General features: G+C 40.5%; 1 protein-coding gene across 1 annotated transcript in view; it reads right to left on the bottom strand.

Moving 5' to 3' along the window:
• ANXA4 (annexin A4) overlaps positions 1 to 25,224 on the bottom strand; it is a 94,359-nt gene extending 69,135 nt beyond the window's left edge. Inside the window, exon 1 of the mRNA XM_042981642.1 lies at positions 25,179 to 25,224. The gene's annotated coding sequence lies outside the window, so the exon portion shown is untranslated. The remainder of the gene's footprint in view (positions 1 to 25,178) is intronic.
• Positions 25,225 to 25,460: the final 236 nt, after the last annotated feature.

Genomic DNA, 25,460 nt, shown 5'->3' with positions numbered 1-25,460 from the left:
TGGGTGGTGGCTGTGTAGCAAGTATAGCCGCCCTGAAGTCACCATGCTGCAGAGAGCACATGGACAGACCACATGAAGAGAGACAGAGAAGCCCCAGCTCTTCCAGCCCCAGTAGTCTGAACTTCTCCAGTCCCAGTGCCAGACATGTGGATGAAAGAGCCTTTGAGATGACTCCAGCATCTTCTCTGTCTCATGGAAGTCAACTGAGAGACCCTACATAAGAACCACCTGGCTGAGCCCAGTCACTCACCAGAATCATGAGGGGTAACAATAGTAAATGATTGCTGGTGTTATTTTATAGAGCAATAGATAACCAAAACACTTCCAGATAAGAGTGGGGTTTAGGCCAGTCTTCTGACTCTCCCTTCCCAATACTTATTGAAGTGGCCCAAGGCAAATAGGGAGAACTTTTACCCTGAGTAGCAAGCTCTTCTCTGATATTCAGTCTGGCTGTTAACCAGGAAAGAGGCAAGGACAAAGGCCAGATAACCTTTGGCCCCTTGGGACAGTGGCTTTGTAGAACACTGGGAAGAAATCCTGCAGGGGTGACCTTCCTTGCCAGCTGGCTCCCTCCACAATCTCTTCAGGCTGCCAGAAGGTAACCAATCCTTCAGCTTAAGATATGAGAAGAAGATTCTAACAGCATCCAAATAGACAGGCTGGGAGCCAAGAAGAATTAGCTCATCCTGTTTGGGAACAAATGCAAAGCATATATACAACTTTTAACATTTGAGGATGAGTAAGCACAAAAAAAGTATTTAGAACTATGACAAAATTCTGGAATGTAGAAAAGAAAACAGCATCTAAGAGGTAGAAGAAGAAACTTAAAGTGTTTTTACAATATGAAGCGGAAATAAATTTTAAACTGTCTCTGCTATGACTTTGATAGAGAAAACACACCAAGAAACATAGCAGTAATCTGAACAATATTTTAATGATGTAGAATTAATAGTTATGGGCTGGACTGGACTACATGTTCTACAGAGAAAGCACCTTCATTCCCATCATCTACTGTATATTTACAAAAACTGACAAAATATTTATTTGCAAAGAAAACCTTATTAAATTCCAAAATAAAATGAGGGTTTCAATCTCAGCTCTACCATTTATTAGCTGGAGGCCTAAAGAAAGTCACTTATTGGGGCACCTAGGTGGCTCAGTTGGTTAAACATCTGACTTCGGCTCAGGTCATGATCTCATGGTTCATGAGTTTGAGCCCCACATCGGGCTCTTCACTCTCAGCACAGACCCTCTTCGGATCCTCAGTCTCCCTCTCTCTTTGCCCCTCCCCAACTGACTCTCTCTCTCTCTCTCTCTGTCAAAAATAAACATTTTTTAAAAAAATATTGAATAATATTCCATTGTATGTATACACCACATTAAAAAAAAGAAAGTCACTTATCTTTTCTGTGCCTCAGTTTTTTCATCTGTAGAATGGGGATAATGATATTACCTAACTCATAGGGGTCATAAGAATTAAATGACTTAATATATGTAAATTTTTAGAGTTCTTAGTCCATTATAAGCTTTATATTGGTGTTGGCTATTTATCTGATCAGAGCTAAATAAAACTTAAATAACAAAACTTTTAATGAATGATTCCCTTCCTCAATCAACAGTATTTGCTACTACCTAATATGTATATAAATGTCATGTTTGGGGACTCCAGAGAAAACAAATTTTGACACCATCCTTCAAAATATTTCTCCATGTCTCCTAGAATCCACTGGGATCAAAGAAAAATCTGATGTTAAACTGATTCTTGTTCCTTTGTAGGTAATCTAGTTTTTCTCACTAGAAAAATTTAAGATTTTTTTTTCCCTTTCCATTGAAGAATGTGTTTAGGAGTGGGATTTGTTTCTCTAGTCCTGGTTGGCACTCGTAGGTCTGTTCACTCCAAAGACTTGAATCTTTTCCAAATTCAGAAAAGGTCTTTTATTATGTTATCTCTCTTCCATTATCTCCATTCTTTTGGTCAGGAATTTCTGTTTGACGCTGTAGGAACTTTTGACTTTATCCTCCATGTCACTTAACCTTTCTTTTATTGGTTGTTATTGTTTCTTTTGTTTTCATTTTTGCTTTAGCCCTTTACCTCTGAGTTTGAGAGACTCTTTAGGATTAACCTTACATGTTCACTCATTCCACTTTCAGTTCTGTCCATTTTATTCAGCCCATCTACCAAATTTTTTTAAAAGATAGCTTTCATTTTTATCAAAGTTGCAAACGTACAGAATTTTAAGAGGCAAATAGTTCTGCAAGGCATGTTCCAACAAGAACAGCAGTGTTCCATCTCCTCTTCTCCATCTTTCTGCCAGGCAACTAGTACTGCTTTAGGCACAAACCCATCCGGGGACCATAATATCCACCAATTCCTGAGGTTATAACAGGGCATCCCAATCACAGGTCACAGCAGTGTATTAGGCTTGCTTAAAAAACAGTATATGAAAGGTTTACAAGAGGGATGCTCATGCAGAAAATCTGTTTCCTAATTTGAAAAGATATATCATATGAACCCCCCCATGTTCACTGCATGATTTTTATAATAGCCAAGATATGGAAACAACCTAAGTGTCCACTGATAGGTGAGTGCAGAGATGTGGCATATGTGCACGTGTGCATACACATATGCATACACACACACACGCGCGCACACACACACACACACACACACACACACACACACACAGAGGAATACTATACAGCCATGAAAAAGAATGAAATCTTGCCGTTTGTGACAACATGGATGGACCTTGAAGGCATTATGCTAAGTGAAATAAATCAGACAGAGGAAGACAAATACCATATGATTTCACTTATATGTGGAATCTAAAAAACAAAACTCACTGCAGGGAACAGCTCAGTGGTTGCTACAGGGGGTGGGGAGTGGACTGGGGACAAAATGCGTGAAGGGTGTCAGAAGGTACATACTTCCAGCTATAAAATAAGTAAGTCATGGAGATGTAATGTACAGCATTATTAGCCATAGTTAATAGTACTCTGCTGCATATTTAAAAGTTGCTCATCACAAGAAAAAAAAAGAGCATAGATCAAAAAGTTCTCATCACAAGAAAAAAAGAAAAAAATTTCTGTAACTATATATGGTGACAGATGTTAATCAGACTTACTGTGGTGATCATGTATATAAATATCAAATCATTGTGCTGTCTACCTGAAACTTCACTGGTGTTTGGAGAGAGGTATTGCCCAATTTATTGCACTGTTAGACGTTAGGATCTCAGAATTTGTGTTTGCTGACAGCATGAGCAAAGGCAGTCAATCTTCTATGAACCCCGTTCTTCATCAAGAAGTAGTCTAATATTCTATAGGAAATACATCTAATAAAAAGTAGCAACATTGACTATTTTCCTTTTTCCATTCTTCCAAAGAAGAAGGCCTTTTTTTCTCCTTCTTCTCCAAAACCTCTTTTGGTTACCATAAGCTGCTACAGCTCAACCAAAATAGAAACCTGATTTGATCACATGGAGGTTAATCATATGCATCGTATGAATAGAAACTTCACAAAGATTTATAATCCAATGACAATGCTTTTGCAGATCACTGCCCCGCCCCCACCCCTCACCCCCCTCAGATGCATGGCAGCTACAGAAGAAGGAAGACTTCAAGAATGTTGACTTCTGGGTTGCCTGGGTGGCTCAGTCAGTTGACCTTCCAACTCCTGATTTTGGTTCAGGTCATGATCTCATGGTACGTGAGTTCGAGCCTCATATCCAGCTTTGCGCTGACAGCACGGAGCCTGCTTGGGATTCTCTCTCTTTCTCCCTCTCTCCCTGCCCCTCTCTGGCTCTTCCCCACTCTTGCCTGCATGAGCTCTCTCTCTCTCTCTCTCTCTCTCTCTCTCTCAAAACAAAGAAATAAACATTTTTTTAATTAAAAAAAAAAGAAAAAAAGAATGTTGACTTTTGACGTCTGTTCTTCTCACTTGGACCTTTCCTGCTGCTGTCCTACAGCTCTGTATATTCCTTGTGAAATCAAACCATCATTAGAAAATTAGCTGTAATCAGCATGGTCTCATTTGTTTTTGCAAATATTGAAGTGAATATGGACAGCCCTGATGTTAACTTCAGTTAAGTTAGCGTTCACAAAAACACAGCAGCTGCAAATAAATAGTACAAGGTGAGGGTTACCATGATAACACACATACTATATATATATATATATACATATATGTATATATATATATAGTATGTTTGTTTTGTGTTGTTTTGTTCTGTTTTGGTAGAGGCTAGGCTTTTAGATTGAATTGAGGTTGTGGCCACTGGTAAGTTCGGGTAAGTCTGGGTGGTCGCAAATTGGTGGGAAAAGTCTACCAAAGATCCGAGAAACCTCGTGCAAGAGGGAAAAAGGGGCCATGGTGAATCTAAGTAAATAACAAAGACCTGGTCATTTCAGGGGAATCAGGACCCCAAGAACAGAACTAGGACCCAGCCTCTAGGAAATAAGTCCAAAATACTGAGTGGGATCAAACCAAGCCTTGTATTGTCACCGTCAGCATCCTTGAAGACACAGGTAGGCCTTTGATGACAACAACTATGTTGTGAATTTGAATAGAGACAGTAATATGGCAGCTGTTTGTTTCTGTGGCTGTCTCAGGACCAGCACCTCAAACCCATCTACCTAAAAGGCAGATCATGGGAACCTTTCATGGAGATGATTTTGCCTTACTTAACTGCCAACTCCCTATCATCATATAAGAGAGAGAAAACACATGTATGGCATTAATGGTGCCTCCTCCTTTTCCTACGTTGGTGGTAAGCCTTGCTAATGGGACTTTATCCAGCAATCCCTATGCAGCCAAGATTACTGCAGCTTCTAGTTAGGCCTGCTAGATTCAGCCAGGAAAGTGACAACCAGCCCAAATAGATTTAGACAGTTTTATTACAGCACAGCAGGCAAGCATGGGCTCCACCTTGCCTCCAAGTCCCATGGGGGCCATGGAGAGGTAGGCTGAGGTGATGCTGGGCAAACTGTGGATCTGTGACATAGCTGAGGAACAGTGAGCCCAGGAAACCCCTTATAATCTAATATGGGGGACTGCTAACAAACCTGCCTATCCTCCCCGGAGGGGGTATTATCTTTTATTACCCTAGAGTGTAAGCAAATAATCTCCAGAGAAGGAAGGACAAGGTCTCTAGCTTTATTACCCTGGAATATCTCCAGGAAGAGTTGTCTCCAACTCTCTAGAGAGCACCCCTGTCTTTATGTTTCTAAGGCTGTCTGTTACGCAAACATCCTTGAACAAAAAACAGCCTATGTCTTTCTCTCAGAAAATGTGTGGAAACCCAGAACCCATGGAGAATTATCTCCCAACAATTATAAAACTCTTTTCATAAAGTTCTGAAACTGTCAAGCTTTATTCACACCCCAGTAGGAAAGAATAACTTTAATATGATGAAACTGTCACTGTAGATCGCTATGTACGTGACATACAAAAATCCATAAACAATGTATAAAAAATAATGACTCAAGTGACATTTTTCTGGAACTTCTTAATTCTATACTGAAGTTTCTTGAAAGTGGCATTATTTGACATTTTGGGCTGTATGACAGGCTCATTGTGGGAGACTGGCCTGGGCTTTGTAGGATGTTTAACAGCATTCCCAGCTTTTACCCACTAGATGTCAGTAGCACTATCCCCAGTGTGACAACCAAAAGTTGTCCTGAGTTGTCCAGAGTTGTCCTGGGAGCAAAGTCACCTCCCACTGAGAACCACTGATCTATGTTATTCTCTTCTCAGGTAGTCATATTTCAAAAATTAATTGTTAAACCTCAAATATATAGAAAAAATCAATGAAAGCTGCGCAAGACCGCTACACCGAAAACAATAAAACATTAAGAGAAATAAAGATCTAATTAAATGGAGGGAAGTACTGTGTTGGAAATTTGAAGATTCAATATTGTAAGTAGGTGATGCTCCCAAAACGACCTAAAGATTTAACACAATCCAAATCATCCTATCAGAGGTTTATGGTGTGCACGTGGAAATTGACAAACAGATTCTGAAATTTAAACTGAAATGAAAAAGGCCAAAAATAGCAAGTCTGTCTTGAAAGAGATCAGAGCCAGAAATGTGAAGATATTAAGAGTTAGTAATATGGTTCTTAAGTCAGTGTGGTAGTCGCACAAAGACAGACAAATGAACAAATGTAACAAGAGAGGGCAGAAAGAGACCTTCACCCATATAGTCACCTGATTTGTAACAAAGGTGGCAGCACCATGGGAAAAGGATGGATTTTCCACCAATGGTGCCAGGTCAATTTGGTATCAGATGAGAAAATAATAAATCTTGATACTTACCTAAAAGAGAATCGATTGCAGATGAACTGTAGATCCAAACATGAAAGGAAAAACAAACTTTTCAGAAGACATGAGTGAATACTATAAATTAAAAACATTGTAGAGCAAAAGAATGACAAGAAACAGGATATGTACTTAATGCATTACTAGATATTTACTAACTACAAAGGGAAAAACAGTAACTTCAAAGTGGAGACACCTGGCAGACATCAGCCTAACCCAGTGGTCAAGTACACATCACCACTGGTAAGATATATTGGCATCATGTTCCTCCTGCTACCATGCACTGAGAATACAGCGTCACTCCTTCAAAGATGCATAACCTGAACTTAATCTTGAGACAACATCAGACAAATGCAAATCGAGGGCATTTTACACAATGGTCAATACTCTTTTAAAGTGTTAAAGTCATTAAAGACAAAGACTAAAGAACTATCCCAGGTTAATGGAGACCAAGACGATGTGACAATGAAAAGCCATGTGTAATTCTGGATTGAATCTTGTTCTGAAAAAAGATATTAGAGAGACAACTGATGACACTTTAAAGAGGTCTACAGATGAGTAATGTTGATTTCTTGATTTTGATAAGCGGATTATAAAGTCATGCAAGATATGGAGATACGAAGTTAGGTAAAGGGAATATAGGATTTTTTGGTACTATTTTTACAAAAGTCTGAAATTATTTCATAATGAAAAGTTAAAATGAAAGAGAAATTAAAAACATATGTAAAGTACCCATTTAAGTGTTTTACAGAAAGTTGGCAAAAGACTTGAACAGGCACTTTACAAAAGAAGATATACAAATAGCCAATCTAGCATGAGAAAAGTGTTCAGCTTTAGTTTCAGAGAAAAGCCCTGATGAGATATCACTCTACATACCAGAATATCTAAAATGAAGAAGATTAGTTATAACAAATGTTGTCAAAATGGAACAACTACTCTTCTCGTGCATTGCTGGTGGGAGTATAATTTGTACAACGATACTGGGAAACACTTTGGCAGCATCAGTTCAAGCTCAACAAATGTAGATCCCGGCCATATGTAGGTAATATGCATCGAGAGGTGTTTACAATTTTTTCATAGCAGCTTTATTTGTAACAGCCAATAACCAGAAACAATATACACGTCCATCAATATGAAATGGATAATTAAATGGTGGGATGGTGATACCATGGAATACTACACAGCAAGAGAAAGAACAAATTACAACGTAACAATATGAATGTCTTTCTCAAATAAAACACTGAGTGATGGAAGCCAGGCATAACACAGCACCTAATATATGATTCTATTATGGAAAGTTCAAAGGCAGGTAAAATGCATCTATGCTTTTAGAAGTCAAGGTAATGGTTACCTCTGGAGTGATTAGAAGGAAGTCTATGGTTCTACTAGTCTGTTACTTGACCTGCGTGCTGATTACATGGGTGTGTTCATTTTATGCAAGTTCATGGAGCTATGCGCTTTTCTGCATGTGTGTTATGCTTCCATCAGAAGTCGACAATAAAGGAAGAATCTCTTAGTAGAAATCGCTGCATTTCTTGAGATATCATCTCACACCAGTCAGATTGGCTAAAATTAACAACTCAGGCAACAACAGATGTTGGCAAGGATGTGGAGAAAGTGGATCTCTTTTGTACTGCTGGTGGGAATGCAAACTGGTACAGCCACTGTGGAAAGCAGCATGGAGGTTCCTCAAAAAATTCAAAATAGACCTATCCTATGACCCACCAATTGTGTTACTAAGGATTTGTCCAAAGGATACAGGAATGCTGTTTCGAAGGGGCACATGTACCCCAATGTTTATAATAGCACTATCAACAATAGCCAAAGTATGGAAAGAACCCAAATGTCCATTGACTGATGAATGGTTAGAGAAGATGTGGTATATGTGTGTGTGTGTGTGTGTGTGTGTGTGTGTGTGTATACACACACATGGAATATTATTCAGCCATCAAAAAGAATGAAATCTTGCCATTTGCAACTACGTGGATGGAACCAGAGTGTATAATGCTAAGCAAAGTCAGAGAAAGACAAATATATGATTTCACTCATACGTGGAATTTAAGAAACAAAACAGATGAACATAGGGGAAGGGAAGTAAAAATAAGATAAAAACAGAGAGGGAGACAACCATAAGAGAGTCTTAAATACAGAGAACAAACTGAGGATTGCTGGAGGGGTGCTGGTTGGGGGGATGGGCTAAATGGATGAGAGGCATTAAGGAGCACTGGGTGTTATATGTAAGTGATGAATCACTAAATTCTATTCCTGAAATCATTATTAGACTATATGTTAAATAACTTAGATTTAAATAAAAAATAAAAGAGATATCAATGCATTTCTGTAGCATAGTAATAAAGCCACAGTCTGGTGCAAGCTGACAAATAAATTTAACTCCTGGACTGAAGAATGCTTTGATTGGTCCTTCAGGAAAAAAGACCTTTAAAACAAATCAATAGTCTCACTGAATGGTTTTGATAAATTTCCCAGCCATAGCCTAACAACTGCAAAGTAAAAAAACTTCATAAGAAACAAATCATGAAGCAAGGACTAAGCATATTTTTGCGAATTTTGTGTATTTACCTATTTGGAAGAAAATTATGTTATAAAATGCTGTGTAAAATAAACTGATTCTTAAAATGTCGTTTCTTGCTTAAAAATAAATGGTTGATTTTACCAGGAAAACACAAAAGCACAAAAGCTGTGAGTAATTACGAGTTGTATTTAGCCTCTTACAGGGCACATTATCCTCAAGGCTACAGACTCCCTGCTCAACAAACTGTTTGTATCCCTCTGGGCCTTGAGCCTGCTTCAGGTCATGGGGATTGACTTGAAGGCAGACAAGAGATTTTACCATCTTGACAGAAACCTTCTGTGTCCTAATTGGGGTGGTGGTTACACTGGTGTACACATTTATTAAATCTCACTTAACTGTATACTTAAAAATTACACCTTCGAGTGTAACATAAATTATGCCCCCATTAAAAAAGAAGAGGGACGCCTGTCTGGCTCAGTCGGTTAAGTGTCCAACTCTTGATTTTGGCTCAGGTCATGGTTCGTGAATTCGAATCCTGCATTGGGCTCTGCCCTGACAGTGCAGAGCCTGCTTGAGATTCTCTCTCCCTCTATCTCTGCCCCTCCCTCGCACTCTCTCTCTTTCTCTCTCTCTCTCAAAGTAAATAAACAAACTTTTAAAAAAGCTTAAAAAGTAAAATAAAAAAGAAGAATGTTAAAAATAATTAATAGCTTTTGTTTTGCCTGGAGTCAGAATTTATTTAACTAATACCCCATTATGTTACTAATAAGGCCTTCGGTATTTCCCAGAAATACTAGTTCTCAGGGAGTTGAGTTCTCTATAATTTGGCCTGTGTCCCCCTAATTTATTTATTTATTTATTTTTAAAGTTTATTCATTTATTTTTGAGAGAGAGTACAAGCAGGGGAGTGGCAAAGAGACAAGGAGACAGAATCTCAAGCAGTCTCTGTACTGTCATGCAGAGCCTGATGCAGGGCTCGAACTCACCAACCTGAGAAATCATGACCTGAGGTGAAACCAAGAGTCAGAGGCTTTACTGACTGAGCCACCCAGGTGCCCCTGTGTCTCCTGCATTTAAACATCTACAGTTTGAAACAGAGTCAGATGAACAAGAAAAGAAGAGGCTCTATATGAGCTTGATGAGTGCTGTAAAACTGGTATTCACTTTAATAAAATTGAATGACAGAATGTATTTCCAAATCACATACTAAGAAAGCTGAGATCAAACTAAAGTACTTTCTATACAGGCAGCCCTGCCTCCCCGCTTCCTGCTTCCCCAGTTTAGTCTTTAGGAAAGTCATCTTCCAGTACCTGGGGGAGGTTGCCATCTAGTGGTGGGACAGGACCAAAAGCAGCGTGGGGGAAGTGAGCTTATCTTTGCTTTTTTACAGAACTTACGAGGTCTCCTGGAAGAAGATAATTCTCCATCTATGGATTGCCAGTGATGGGTTAGTCACCCACCAAAGGGCTTGAAAAGATCTGAAAAGATGCTTGGAAGCTGAAGAGAATCGAGGGAACTCTTTTGAAAGGACAGATGGGAGACTCTCAGGCACCGACCCTTCTTCCAACCAGGGCAGCAATAGTGATGACGACCAAGGGCAACAGGACTGCAATTTTCCCATAATCCCTGACACATCTGTACCAAATTAAAAAAAAAAAAGGATTCTTTCATCTGGATGGACAAAGCCCCAGACTGCATGGCTTGTTAAGTGGAAAATAGGCTACATTTCAGTCCTCCTCCCCACCTCTACCAGGAGCTCTTGTGCAGTGAGCAACCTGCACAACCATGCACTGCATCCCTGATGCAACAACAGTACCTTCTCCTGGCCCCTCAAATGCCCACAGCAATCACCAATACCTAAAAACTGGGGCAGAAGATAGACACATCCCACCATCATGTGCATCCTTAAGATACATACTTGGGCAGCCACTGTTATACTTGAATTTCAGTTTTCTTTTAAACAGTCGCTGTCAATCTTAGCTTTCTATTCTGGCCTATGTGTTAAAGGCCTCACTTCAGGTGAAATAAAGAAAAGTTTGGGAGCCTCTAAGGAGAATAACATCACATAGCTTTGTCATGAAAGAGCATAGCATGGAGTGCCCAAATCCATAATTGATAGATAAAGGGCTTAGGGAATTTTATACTTTAAAACCCATGAACAGATAAAAGGCACACTGTAGAATACGACACTGAGACATTTATACATTTAGCAAACATTTATTAAATACCCTGGTTTGAGACACCAGGTTAGGAAGGGTATACAATGGTGACTCCAACAGGAGTCCCTCTGCCCAGCACACACACACACACACACACACACACACACACCAGCCCAACTCTGTGCTATAGAACACCGCTTCTCTCCCCTCCTGAGTTCACACCTCCACAAGCATATCTTTTGTGGAGCCCTCCCCTACTTTCCCCTCCAATTAGGACTTCTTCACAGTGCATCTCTTTTAGCATTTATCATAATATAGTTACTTCTATTTTATTTGTTTATGTTTATTTATTTTATTAGCTTTCCTCTACCTTTGAATGAGCTTTTGGTCTCTTGACGTTATTGTTTGTTTTCTATTTCATTCGTTTTGCCTTTTACTTTTATTATTTCTTTTCTTTTATTTTTTTTAACTTTTATTTATTTATTTATTTATTTTTTTGAGACAGAGAGAGAGAGAGACAGAACATGAACGGGGGAGGGGCAGAGAGAGAGGGAGACACAGAATCGGAAGCAGGCTCCAGGCTCTGAGCCATCAGCCCAGAGCCCGACGCAGGGCTCGAACTCACGGACCGCGAGATCGTGACCTGAGCTGAAGTCGGACGCCTAACCGACTGAGCCACCCAGGCGCCCCGTTATTTCTTTTATTATACTCTCTTTAGATTTACTCTGTTGTTCTTCTGGTGTCTTTAGTTGAACTTTGACCCATTCATTCATTCATTCATTCAGTCTGTCAGTCTTTCATTCCTTGTTACTGTAGTAAAATATATATAAAATAAAACTTGACATTTTGACCATTTTTAAGGGTACAATTCAGTGACATTAATTAAATATGCAATGTTGTGCCATCGTCACTACTATTTGCCCCAAATTTTCACTACCCCAAATGGAAACTCTGTACCCATTAAGCAGTAAGTCCCCAGTCCCACCTTCACCCCAAGCCCCTGGTAACTTCTTACCTACTTCCTGTATCTACGGATTTGTCTACTCTAGATGCTGCATGTGAGTAAAATCATACACCGTTTGTTCTTTTGTGTTTTACTTAGCATGTTTTCAAGGTTTATCCATGTATCAGAACTTCATTCCTTTTCACAGCAGAATAATATTCCTTTGTATATACATGCCACATTTTGATTATTCGTTCATCTGTTGATGAATACTTTGGTTGTTTCTACCTTTTAGTTATTGCGCATAATGCTGGTATGAACATTAGCATACAAGCATCTCTTTGTTGTTGTTTTTTAAAAGAGCAGGGGAGTCTGAGGTGTCCTGATTTGTCCTCATTCCCTAGTAAAATAGTTCCTGTACTTGGAATTTAAACAATCCAGACTGATCGTCTAACTCTGCAAATTTGTGTCATTGCCTTGTGTAAAAGCTTTCAATGGCTTCACACTGCTCCCAAGGTGAAAAACAACAACAACAACAACAACAACAACAACAACACAAAACCTTAACAAGTTTACCCACTCTGTAGAGTCTAGCTCTTAAATTCTAAACTCCAATCCTGATAGGGACCAGGCAATTCACTTAAATGAGTGGGCTGGCTCGGGGGTGAGGTGGCATAGCCCCTGACACCCAGCAGCAATGGTGGGAACGGACAGCGAGTGGTGGAGACTGGGATGGCTTGGCTCCCTTGGGCTACTTCTAAGGCAGTCAGCCAGTATTTGGTTTGTTGCCCTGGGGGCAATCAGACCCAGTGTGGCCAGATCTTCAAACTTCTTAGAGAAACAGAAATTTGGATATTTTCTGTGAATTTTATATATTTTTAATAGACTTTACTTTTTAGAGCCATTTTAGGTTCACGGCAAAATTGAGAGGAAGGTATAGAGATTTCTCATTTACCTCCTGTCCTCACTCATGCACAGCCTCCCCTATTATCGACATCCTCTACCAGAGTGGTGTATTTGTTATAATTGATGAATCTACATGGACATAGCATCCCCTAAAATCTTCTGTGCAACTAATTTAAATTTAAAAACCCCTTGGGGGCATCTGGGTGCCTCTGTTGGTTAAGTATCCCTCTCTTGATTTCTGCTCAGATCATGATCTCATGGTTCATGAGATCAAGTCCCATATAGGGGTCTGTGCTAACAGCATGGAGCCTGCTTGGGATTCTCTCTCCCTCTCTCTCTCTGCCCCTCCCCCTGCTCTCTCTCTCTCAAAATAAATAAATAAACATTAAAAACAACAACAAAAGAAAACAAAACAAAAACCTAGTTGGGCTTGGGGTGCCTGGCTGGCTCAGTTGGAAAAGCGTGTGACTCTTGATTTCAGGGTTGTGAGATCAAGCCCCACATTGGGCATGGAGCCTACCTTTTTAAAAAAAATTTTTTTTGTTTTAATCATTAACAATCAGGTGAATTATTTCTTTCATTATGAATACAATTCAGATTTTAAGTTTATATAATGAATGAGTACTCTCATCAAACAAAGCTCTCTTCAAAATACTTCTAAGGCACTGAAAGATTTAGGTTTCATTTTAAACCTCATTTTTTTTCTCTGCCATTTCTGTTTCCTCTGAAGCAAAGATGTACCATAGAGAAGACACTCAGTATCCAAGGGATATGGAATAGCCAAAGGGGAGGTCTTCTAGCATTTTCCACTGAGTAAGCAGGTCCAAAGAGCTGTTCACTTTCCTCACTCCTGGGGTAGGACAGAACAAGGTCTTTGTATATTTTCAGATATTATTTACTTTAAAAACAGGTACAAACACTCTTAAAGTAGAAGACTTGACAGATTCATCTTTCTGGGCTCATTTTTCTGTTGGAGAAGTTAAATGCAGGAGAAATCTAACAGGTTAGCCAGCTCTTGTCTCCATCTGCCCCATCATGAGACAGTGTCTATCATAGCGGTGGGGATCTCACAGTGGAAAGTGTCAGGCTGATGCTTTTGGGTGTCTCCATCTCTGCCTCTCAGTGTTTCACCAGGAAAACATGCCAATCCAGCCACCACCTTTCTGAAAGACCCAAGTGATTTGTGTCTGAACTCTGTCCTCTTCCTAAGGCTGATCTGGGACAAGAGTAAGTAACAGTTGCTTTCTTTTGTTGGCATATTTTGTTGCAACCATAACGCCTTGTTTTGAATACACAGAAAGTTGAAGAGGTCCAGTGGCTGCTTTTTTGAGGAGTGAGATTTGAAACGGCTAAGAAGTGATGGTAGTCAGAGCACTTACTAAACTACACTGCAAAGTATTATTAACTGGTATGTTCACTTGATGCTTCCATTTTAAATGTCTAACATTGTTATGTTGCAGAGTGAACGAAGGCTCTGATTTACTGATGGGTGTTCCAAATTTTAAAGAATCACAGGTAAATTTTTTTAAGTTTATTTATTTGAGAGAGAGAAAGAACACAAGTGGGAGAAGGGCAGAGAGAGAGAGAGAGAGAGAAAATCCCAAGGAGACTCTGCACTGTCAGCAGAGAGTCTGATGCTGGGCTGGAACGCATGAGCCATGAGATCATGATCTGAACCTAAGTCAGACACTTAACTGACTAAGTCACCCAGGTGCTCCCGGCATGGAGCCTACTGTACAAAATAACAATTAAAATAAAATAAAAATCAGTTGAGCCAAAATGAATGTGAATCCAAGAAAATGGAACAGGCTAGATGCTACCCACAGGGCACAAGGACCTCAGCTCTCTCCCTGCATGTTTCTCCTGTCTTGGCCTACGTCCCTCTATTCTCTGACCCTGCTGGACATCTTCCAATACTTCTAATGCAGTGGTTCTTGACATTGGCTGCCTGTGAGAATTACTGGGGAGCTGGAAGGAAAAAAAGGTGATGCCTGGGTCGCACTCCTAGATATTTATCATTAAGGCTCCCCAGGTGATTCTCAGGTACGGCAGGATCAACAGTATGTAATTGCCAACCAGACTTCTGCCTCCAGCTTTGCCCTCCTCTGGCTAATTTTCTGCACTGCAGCAAGAGGAATCTTTTTAAAACATAAATCTGATCAAGTCACTTGCCTGCTCAAAACCCTACCCGGGTTGCTCCTTGACATCAGGATCAATTACTTTGCATGATTGGGAGGTCCTTTAAGCTCTGACCCCTGCTGAGCCTTCCAGCCTCACTCTCCCTACCGTCTCTGCTCCTCCCCACTAGGAATGCACTTTATTTCAGCTGCCCTGAACTTCTGACGATCCATGCTGTACTCTTTCACCCATGAGCCTTGGAATATGTACAATTGGAGGAGCCTGCATGAGAGTAGTTGGGGTGAGGAGGGCAGGTGAGAGGATCTGAAATGGTATAGGGAGGAGACCAACACTAGTGTGTCATCCTCAAAAAAATGGAAAGCTGCTTTTTTTTTTTTTTTTATAAATTTTGTTTATTTTTGAGAGAGAGAGAGACAGAGCATGAGCAGGGGAGGGGCAGAGAGAGAGGGAGACACAGAATCCGAAGCAGACTCCAGGCTCTGAGCCATCAGCACAGAGCCCAATGCGGGGCTTGAACTCCCCAAACTGCGAGATCACGACCTGCGCTGAAGTCCGACACTTAACCAACTGAGCCACCCAGGTGCCCCAAAGATGGAAAGCTTCTTAAAGGCGGAGATTATAATTAGTATTGCTATTTTCCCAATCCTCTAGGGCCGAGCCTTGAGTATATGTGGCAAATTCTGAATTGAAGTGAATACAATTGAATTATATTTTCAAAAAATATTCTCTAGGCTGCTGGGTTATTTTGGGAGGAGGCTCATTCTTTTTTTTTTTTTTTTATCATCCAAGGTTTATTAAAGATATTACAGCACAGCAGAAAGATTCATCGGCTCCATGTGGTGTTTTGAGATTCATTCCAGCTGCAGGCTGACTGACCTGCAGATAGACTCTCAGGGTCTGAGAGTTTCAACATTTCCTGAAGTGTCAGGATCTACTTCAATGATCTCCTGATCCAGTGCTGAGACCTCAGATCTGTAATTATCCCTCCTTTCTCTCTCCTCTTCCTACAGCTTGATGGAGATCCCTCTCACCGGGCCTCTCTGAATCTGCTTCATCAGATATGACATACCCTGGTGTCTTGTTGTGAAGCTTCTTGTTGGGAATAATGGCAAACTAGGGAGGAGGTTCATTTTTAACCAGAATGAGAGTCAGAATACAACAGTAGCAGTAACAAACTGTTTATTCATTCAATTATACAAATATTTATTGGTTATTTACTGTGTGCCTGGCATGTTGGGTCTATAAACACAATTAGGGGGCTTACTGCCAATTGGTTAAGACTGGAAAATCCATCAATGATTAGAAAACTGTGCAAAGGGCAAAAACAGACACACAGACCAATGGAATAGAGAACCCAGAATTGGACCCACAAATGTATGGCCAACTAATCTTTGACAAAGCAGGAAAGCGTATGCATTGGAAAAAAGTCTCTTTAACAAACGGTGCTGGGAGAACTGAACAGCAACATGTAGAAGAATGAAACTGGACCGCTTTCTTACACCATACACAAACATAAACTCAAAATGGATAAAGGACCTGAATGTGAGACAGGAAACCATCAAAACCCTAGAGGAGAAAGCAGGAAAAAGCCTCTTTGACATCAGCCGCAGCAATTTCTGACTCGACACATCTCCAAAGCCAAGGGAATTTAAAGCAAAAATGAACTATTGGGACCTCATGAAGACAAAAACCTTCTGCACTGCAAAGGAAAACAATCAACAAAACTAAAAGGCAACCAACAGAATGGGAAAAGATATTTGCAAATGACATATCGGATAAAGGGTTAGTATCCAAAACCTATAAAGAACTCACCAAACTCCACACCCGAAAAATAAATAATCCAGTGAAGAACTGGGCAGAGAACATGAATAGACACTTTTCCAAAGAAGACATCCGGATGGCCAACAGACACATGAAATGATGCTCAACGTCACTCCTCATCAGGGAAATACAAATCAAAACCACACTGAGATACCACCTCATGCCGGTCAGAGTGGCCAAAATGAATAAATCAGGAGACTATAGATCCTGGCGAAGATGTGGAGAAGCAGGAACCCTCTTGCACTGTTGGTGGGAATGCAAACCGGTGCAGCCACTCTGGAAAACAGGGTGGAGGTTCCTTAAAAAATTAAATATAGAACTACCCTATGACCCAGCAATAGCACTGCTAGGAATTTACCCAAGGGACACAGGAGTGCTGATGCATAGGGGTATATGTACCCCAGTGTTTATAGCAGCACTCTCAACAATAGCCAAATTATGGAAAGAGCCTAAATGTCTACTAAGTGATGAATGGATAAAGAAGATGTGGTTTATATATACAATTGAATATTACTTGGCAATGATAAAGAATGAAATCTGGCCACTTGCAGCAACGTGGATGGAACTGGAAGGTATTAAGCTAAGTGAAGTAAGTCAGTCAGAGAAAGACAGATACCATATGTTTTCACTCATAGGTGGATCTTGAGAAACTTAAGAGAAGACCATGGGGAGAAGGGAAGGGAAGGAAAAAAAAAGTTACAGAGAGGGAAGGAGGCAAACCATAAGAGACTCTTGGATACTGAGAACAAACTGAGGGTTGATGGGGAGTGGGGGAGAGGGGAAAGTGGGTGATGGGCATTTAGGAGGGCATTTGTTGGGATGAGCACTGGGTGTTGTATGGAAACCAACCTGTCAATAAATTATATTAAAAAAAAAAAAGAAAACTGTGCAAAGGGTTGGGAGGAAGGGAAGCTAGCTCAGATTTGGGATATCCGAGAAAATTTTACTAAAGAGATAATGCCTAATTGAGTCCTGAGGGACAAGCTGAAGTCTCAGGTCTGTGTGGGGTGTGTGTGTGTGTGTGTGTGTGTGTGTGTGTGTGTGTGTGTTGGATAGGCCTGGTGGAAAGGAGGGAATTTCAGGCAAAGGGGGCAGGTGATCTAAAGCTTTATAGTTAAAGGAAGGGGTGGTGGGTTCTAGAAAGTGAAAGTAATAATTCTACAAGTCTGAACCTGAATGATTCCAGGACCTCTTTTCAGGGATCTCATGTTCTGGCTTACCACCTCAAGTACTGGTTTAACATAGCTGAAATAGCATCTAATTGAAAAAGTTAAATATAATTTAGTTTCTGGCTGGTGAGTTACATCCCCAAGAATGTCTTAAGAGACTGTAGAGAAGAGAAGGAGGAAGGGTGAAATGACAAACAGTCAGAGGATGGAGGTGACTTTTACATTGCAATTTATCTCCCAACAGTCACCTTGTTTGGGAACTCTAACCATCAGGGAGGACCTTTGCCCAACAGTTCAAACTTGCAGAGTCCTTGCTTCTGTTATGTAGATGGGAAGCAAGGTTCTCCTGGGGTCACACAGCAGGAGCCTGACATTTGGGGAATGTGACTGATGAGTTCTGTCCTCCCACAGAGGAGCCCCATGGTGAGAAAGGACTCCAGAAGCCAAATAGCTGGGGGACTTTCCAAACCAAACATCTGCAATGAAATGCAGGACCTGCTGAGCTATGCCTGAGCTAGCCAGCTAGACACACAGCCCTGTGGTTCCCATGAGAGCTTATCCCCAGCCAGATTGCCCACCCTTAAAACAGCTCTTTTAAATTCTAGCTTTCTTCCTAGATGACTCCTACTGAAATATCCTAGAGGAAAGGGATCACATAGATGGTGTGAGTTTCTCAGATTTCCTGTCACCTGGTAGAAAGCCAAGCTCTGAAGGTGTGTGCTGTAGGGTTGCAGGCAGATTCAGAGTTTACGAGTCACCTAAGATGAGCAGGTTGGATGAGGTACCAGTCCAGGGCATTATGACCTTGGCATTAGGAAGGACCCTGGCTTTGGAAGGAGGGGGTCACAGGGGAGAAGATATTCCAAAGAAGAGGAAAGCTTGGGTGGAGAAGGTCCTTAAAGGCACCTAACCTACTTTACAATTTTCTCTAGGACTGACTGATACCTGAGTCATTATTAAAGCCATTGTCTTTGTCCCTCCTCTTTAGCGGAGAAGTCTTGGGCTCACTCACTAGTGAAGCAATAAGTCTTAGATACTAGCTGAGAAAAAACATGACAGATTTCAATTTGTGCTGGGATCTTCACAGTTTCCTTCTTATTTAGATCTCATATAGACTTGCGATATGGGTATTATTTCTGTTTTCAAAATTACCGCCATCGGTAGCCTTTTGGTGTTACTCTTACATGGTAGAGATCAGGTATTCCAAGTCCAAATGCCATGGACCTACTCTGATCTGGATGCTGCACCTTACTTTATTAAAACTTGGTGTAAAAAATAAAATAAAACAAAATAAAACCTAGTATAAAATATCATTAGGTGACAACAGAACTGAGCGCTTATATCCATCAAAAGATACGCACACTTTTATCTGTGAAGCCAAAAACTAGAAAAACCTAATGTCCATCAAAGTAAGCTGTGACATAGTCATACAATAGAATACAACATAGCAATATAAAAGAGTGAACTACTCTTACAATGCAGCAACATGGATGAATCTCACAGACATAAAGCTGAATGAAAGAAGACAGAAGTGAACATGTCTAGATCCTCAAGTGAAGTTCAAAAACAGGCAAAAGTAACCTATGATAACAAAAGTCAGGATGTTATACTTGGTGGGTCTGGGTATTCAGTGGTTACACTTGGTGGGGATGTGCTGACTGAGAGGGACACAAAGGAGTTTCTGGAGTGTTGGAAATACTTTCTATAGAGAGGATGGTTACGCAGGTGTATACATGCATAAAAATTCACCTTGCTGTGCATGTCAGATTTGCTCACTTTATTGTCTACAAGTTATATCTAAAAAACAAAAACCAAAACAAACAAATCTGTGTGAGAAGCATCTGCCTGTCTCCTCTCTTAGAAGATTCAGAACAGGTAAGAGTCAGTACGTATGGAAATAAAGCAAAAAATGTAGTGAGATGACCCCCTGAGAGAAGAGTAAACAGACACCATGGGTAGAAAATGTGTTAATGTTAATTTATGGGTAGAATGGATGATCTTGGCTGTTTATGATAGCACAAATCAGGCCCACTAGGCATCAGCAATACACTAAACTTCATCCTGATTTTTCTTTCATCAATGAATCGCTTAGACTGCCTGAATGGTTAATTTTTTATTTTAAACTTTTTAAAAGAATTACATACATAAAGGGAATAAATCATACATTTGAGAAAAAAATTTATATATAGGCATATGGATTATCATCAAGTGAACGCATCCAAATAGCCACCTACCATCCAAGCCAAGGAAAAGAATATTACCTTTATCCCAAAGCTTCTCTGTGTCCATTTCCTTGTGATTTTTTTTTGTTGTTGTTGTTCTTTTTGGTTAACAGTTCATTGATTTTAAGTAAATTTATACTGTTGTGTAAGCATCACCACCATCCACTTTTATTTTATTATTATTTTTTAAGTAGGCTTCAAGCCCTGTGCAGAGCCCAAGGTGAGGCTTGAACTTGACTTTGAGATCAAGACGTGAGCTGAGATCTAGTGGGATGCCTAACCAACTGAGCCACCCAACTGTTCCCACAATCCACTTTTAGAACACTTCTCTCATTCCAAAAAGTTCCCTCTTGGCATCAGCTCCAGGCAACCACTGATTTGCTTTCTATCTCTATGGTTCTGCTTTTTCTAGAAATTTCATACAAATGGAATCATTGCCTTCTTTCCTTAGCATGATATTTTTGAAGTTCATACATTTGTTGCATGTGTCAGTAATTTGTTTCTTTTTATTGCTAAGATATATATTATTGTATAGATATACCACACAGTTTCTTCATCAATTGATGGACATTTGGATTGTTTCCAGTTTGAGGCTGTTATGAATAATGCTACTATGAATATTTGTGAGCCAGGATTTATTTGGACATGTATTTTCATTTCTCTTAGATACATACATAGAAGTGGAATTGCTAGGTTGTATTTGTATTTAACTTAGGAAAATACCAAACTTTTCCCAAGTTAATTCTCACTTTACATTCCCACCAGGAACGTCTGAGAGTTCCAGTTGCTCCACAATCTCACCAGTGCTTATTTTCAGTCTTTTTGCTTACAGGCATTCTCGTGAGTCTGTAGTTCCCTGTTGTACTAACTTTCATTTCCTTTGGGATTAATGCTGTAGAAGATTTCTGCATATGATTATTAGCCATTTGAATATCTTCTCTGATGTCTACTCAAGTCTTTTGCCTTATTTTTTTATTGGATTGTTTGTCTTTCTGTTATTGTGTTGTAGTTCTTAATGTGTTCTGGATAGTAGTTCTTTATCAGATATATGCTTCATAAATATTTTCTCCCAATCTACTTTGTATTTGCATTTTTTTCTTTTTTTTTTTAAACGTTTTATTTATTTTTGAGACAGGGAGAGACAGAGCATGAACAGGGGAGGGTCAGAGAGAGGGAGACACAGAATCCGAAACAGGCTCCAGGCCCCGAGCTGTCAGCACAGAGCCTGACGGGGGGCTCGAACTCACGGACCAAGAGATAATGACCTGAGCCGAAGTTGGCCGCTTAACCCACTGAGCCACCCAGGCGCCCCTGTATTTGCATTTCTTAATGATTTCTTTTGAAGTGCAAAGTTTTAAACTATTTTTTTATTTAAAAAAATTTTTTTAATGTTTATTTATTTTTTAATTTTTTTTTTCAACGTTTTTTATTTATTTTTGGGACAGAGAGAGACAGAGCATGAACGGGGGAGGGGCAGAGAGAGAGGGAGACACAGAATCGGAAACAGGCTCCAGGCTCCGAGCCATCAGCCCAGAGCCTGACGCGGGGCTCGAACTCACGGACCGCGAGATCGTGACCTGGCTGAAGTCGGACGCTTAACCGACTGCGCCACCCAGGCGCCCCTAATGTTTATTTTTGAGAGAGAGAGAGAGCGTGAGAGGGGGAGGAGCAGAGAGAGAGGGCAACACAGAATCTGAAGCAGGCTTCAGGCTCTGAGCTGTCAGCACAGAGCCGGATGCAAGGCTCCAACGCACGAACTATGACATCATGACCTGAGCTGAAATCAGACGCTTAACCGACTGAGCCACCAGGCGCCCCTAAACTATTTTTTATCAGTATATAATTCACATGCTATAAAATTCACCCTTTTATTTATTTATTTATTTATTTATTTATTTACTTACTTATTTATTTAGAGAGACAGAGCATGAGCCGGGGAAGGGCAGAGAGAGAGGGAGACACAGAATCCAAAGCAGACTCCAGGCTCTGAGCTGTCAGCACAAAGCCTAACACCGGGCTTGAACCCATGAACTGTGAGATCATGACCTGAGCCGAAATCAGACACCCAACCGACTGACCCACCCAGGAGCCCCAAATTTCACCCTTTTCAAGTGTATAGTTAGGGCACTTGGGTGGCTCAACTGGTTAAGTATCCAACTTTTGGTTTCGGCTCAGGTCATGATCTCACATGGGCCCCGAGTCAGGCTCTGTGCGGACAGCACGGAGCCTGCTTGTCATTCTTTCTCTCTCTTTCTCTCTGCCTCCTCCGCTCATATGCACATGCACATGCAGTTTCTTTCTGTCTCTCAAAAATAAGTAAACATTAAAAAAAACAAAGTGTACAATTAAATGCTTTTAAAGTGTACAATTAAATGCTTTTTAGTATAGCCACAAGGTTGTAAAACCACTGCCACTATCCACTTCCAGAACATTTTCATCATCCACAAAAGAAACCGTTTACCCATTAGCAGTCACCCTCCATTCCTTCCTCTTCTCATCCCCTGAACTACTAAGTTATATTCTGTCTCCATGGATTTGTTTATTCTAAATATTTCTTATAAATGGAGTATCAGGCGGCCTTTTGTTTCTGGCTTCTTTTGTTTAGCATATTGTTTTCAAGGCTCATCCAAATTGTAGCATTTATTAATACTTTATTCCTTTTTGTGGATGAATAATACTCCACTCTAAGGATATGTCACATTTTATTTATCCATTCCTTAGATTATGGACATTTGCGTTGTTTCCACTTTTTGGCTATTGTGAATGCTACTGTGAACATTTGTGTGCAAGTTTTTGTATGGACAGGTGTTTTCAATTCTCCTGGGTATATATACCTTGGAGTGGAATTGCTAGGCCATGTTTTAACTCTATGTTTAACTTTTTGAGAAACTGCCATATTGTTTTCCACAGCAGCTGCAACATTTTACAGTCCTAACAGCAACTTGCAAAGCTTCCAATTTCTCCGTATCCTAGCCAACATTTGTTATTGTCCATTTTTTAAAATTCTAATCATGTGTGTGTGTGAAGTACTATCTCAAATGGTTTTGGTTTGCATTTTCCTAAAAAGTAATGATGTTGAGTTTAGTGGCCATTTGTATATGTCCTTGGGAGAAATGTCTATTCAAATCCTTTGCCCATTTAAACATTAAGTTATTTGTCTTTTTACCATTGAGTTGTAGATTCTGGATACTAGACTCTAATCAAATATATGACTGCAAATATTTTCTACGTTCTAAATGAGGTAGTGGTTATATTGGTATACACAAGTACTAAAACACACTGAACATTTAAAAAGATTTAAACTGTACATTAAAAACTGTACATTTAAAAACTAAGGGTAGGGACACCTGGGTGGCTCAGTCAGTTAAGCGTCCAACTCTTAATTTTGGCTCAGGTCATGATCTCATGGTTCCTGAGTTCAAGCCCCTGCATCGGGCTCTGCGCTGACAGCATGGAGCCTGCCTGGGATTCTCTCTCTCCTTCTGTCTCTCTGCCCCTCCCATGCTTGCGCATGCATGCTCTCTCTCTCTCAAAATAAATAAATAAAAAACTTAAAAAAAAATAATAAGTGTAATGTGGGGTGCCTGCGTGGCTCAGTTGGTTGAGCATTTGACTCTTGATTTCAGCTCAGGTCATGATCCCAGGGTCGTGGGATTGAGCCCCATGTTGGGCTTTGTGCCAAGCATAGAGCCTGCTGAAGATTCTCCTCTCTCTCTCTTCTTCTGCTCCTCTCCCCCACTCCTCCTGCGTACTCTCTCTCTCTCAAAAAAAAATACACACACACACACACACACACACACACACGTATACATAAAATAAATTTAAAAATAAAAAAAATAAGTGTAATGTAAATTATGCCATCATACTGAGGGCTCTAAAAAAAGAAATAAGTCATAATGTATAGTTAGAATTTTACATAGCACTTTAATTTAAAGGGTATTCTGGGGAGAAAAGCTGATTGGCTTGAGTAGCAGGCCTGGGGTAGGTGGAATTAAGCAACATGACTTCAGGGTCCTTGAAGAAAAACTAAGGTTTTAGTCAGATGCATGGAGTGAAAGAGAAAACAACTGTAATAGAAAGATGCAGCAGCTGGAAATTTCAGGAAGCTGGAAGGCCTGGACATCAGGTATTACTGGTCCAACCCAAAGGAAGAGTCCTTGACTCATCAAATAATTTTGGCCAGTGCTCTGTAGACTCAGACCTTTGTTGCCCCTATTTATGACACAGGGATAATGATCAAAAGCCACCTGTCTGTGTCAGTGAACCAGGCCCGACAGCATGGATGCCAGGATGGGCTTTGTGAATGTGGGATGAAAGGCGCTGGGTAAGAACAAAGGAGCTCTGGTAGGTGTCTCCCAAGTACCAGCCTCAGCTTTTGGCACTGAAGCCTCTCACCACGTCCTGGCCAGCCCTGAGGGCATGACCAGGCAAAGAAGGCAACTTCACAAAACAGATGGAATTTTTTAATGGACGTGTTTATATTTGTGTGAATTTGAGAATATTCATCTTGTGGCTGCCTCTGTCACCCTCAGGGCCTCCGCATCTGCTACCAGCCGAGCATCCAAACTAATGGAGGCCCCTACTCCACGGCCTCTACCACACGACACTGCTTTATTGTCTATCAGGCACTTACCTTGTTTCTTTATTTTTTACGTGTTTATTATCTGTTTTGTCTTTGCCAGAGTGTAACCCTGGGGGAGCAGAGATCTGACCGTATTTTTCTCAGCACAGTGCCTGGCAAGTAGTAGGCACGCAGTCAATAGCTGAATGAATGATGCAAAAACATTTTCTTTAAATCTCCAACTCAGGCCCCTCTTTTGATATACCAATTGGACAATTCCCCCTAAATGTCTCACAGATGCTTCAACCTCAAAATGACCGAAGTGCAATTCTTTTTGTGCCTGCCCTTCCCTCCAGCCAATGGCTAAGCCAAGACCTTGGGAGCCATTTTCCACCAGGACCTCTCACCTGGATTCCTGTAGCAGACTCCTGCTGAAACTGCCTCCTGTTGTGTTCTCCCTCAGATTCATCTCCCGAGTGACCTGAAACCCAAGTTTGATCATGTCACACCACTGCTTAAAACGCTTCGGCAGATCCTGATCGACCCCATATACAGACCCCAAATTATCTTGGCAGGGCACAAAGATCTTTGCTGATGTGGCTATTGCCCACCTCTCTAGCCATTCCACACGTCTCAGCTTTAGCCATACTGAGCTGCTTGCGGTTCCAAGAGTAGCTGCTATTACATTC

The sequence above is a fragment of the Panthera tigris genome, chromosome A3, assembly GCF_018350195.1.
Source record: "Panthera tigris isolate Pti1 chromosome A3, P.tigris_Pti1_mat1.1, whole genome shotgun sequence".
In the NCBI taxonomy this organism is placed as follows: Eukaryota; Metazoa; Chordata; class Mammalia; order Carnivora; family Felidae; genus Panthera; species Panthera tigris.
Note: the sequence above shows the minus strand (reverse complement) of the source record. Positions and strands in the feature narration are given on the sequence as shown.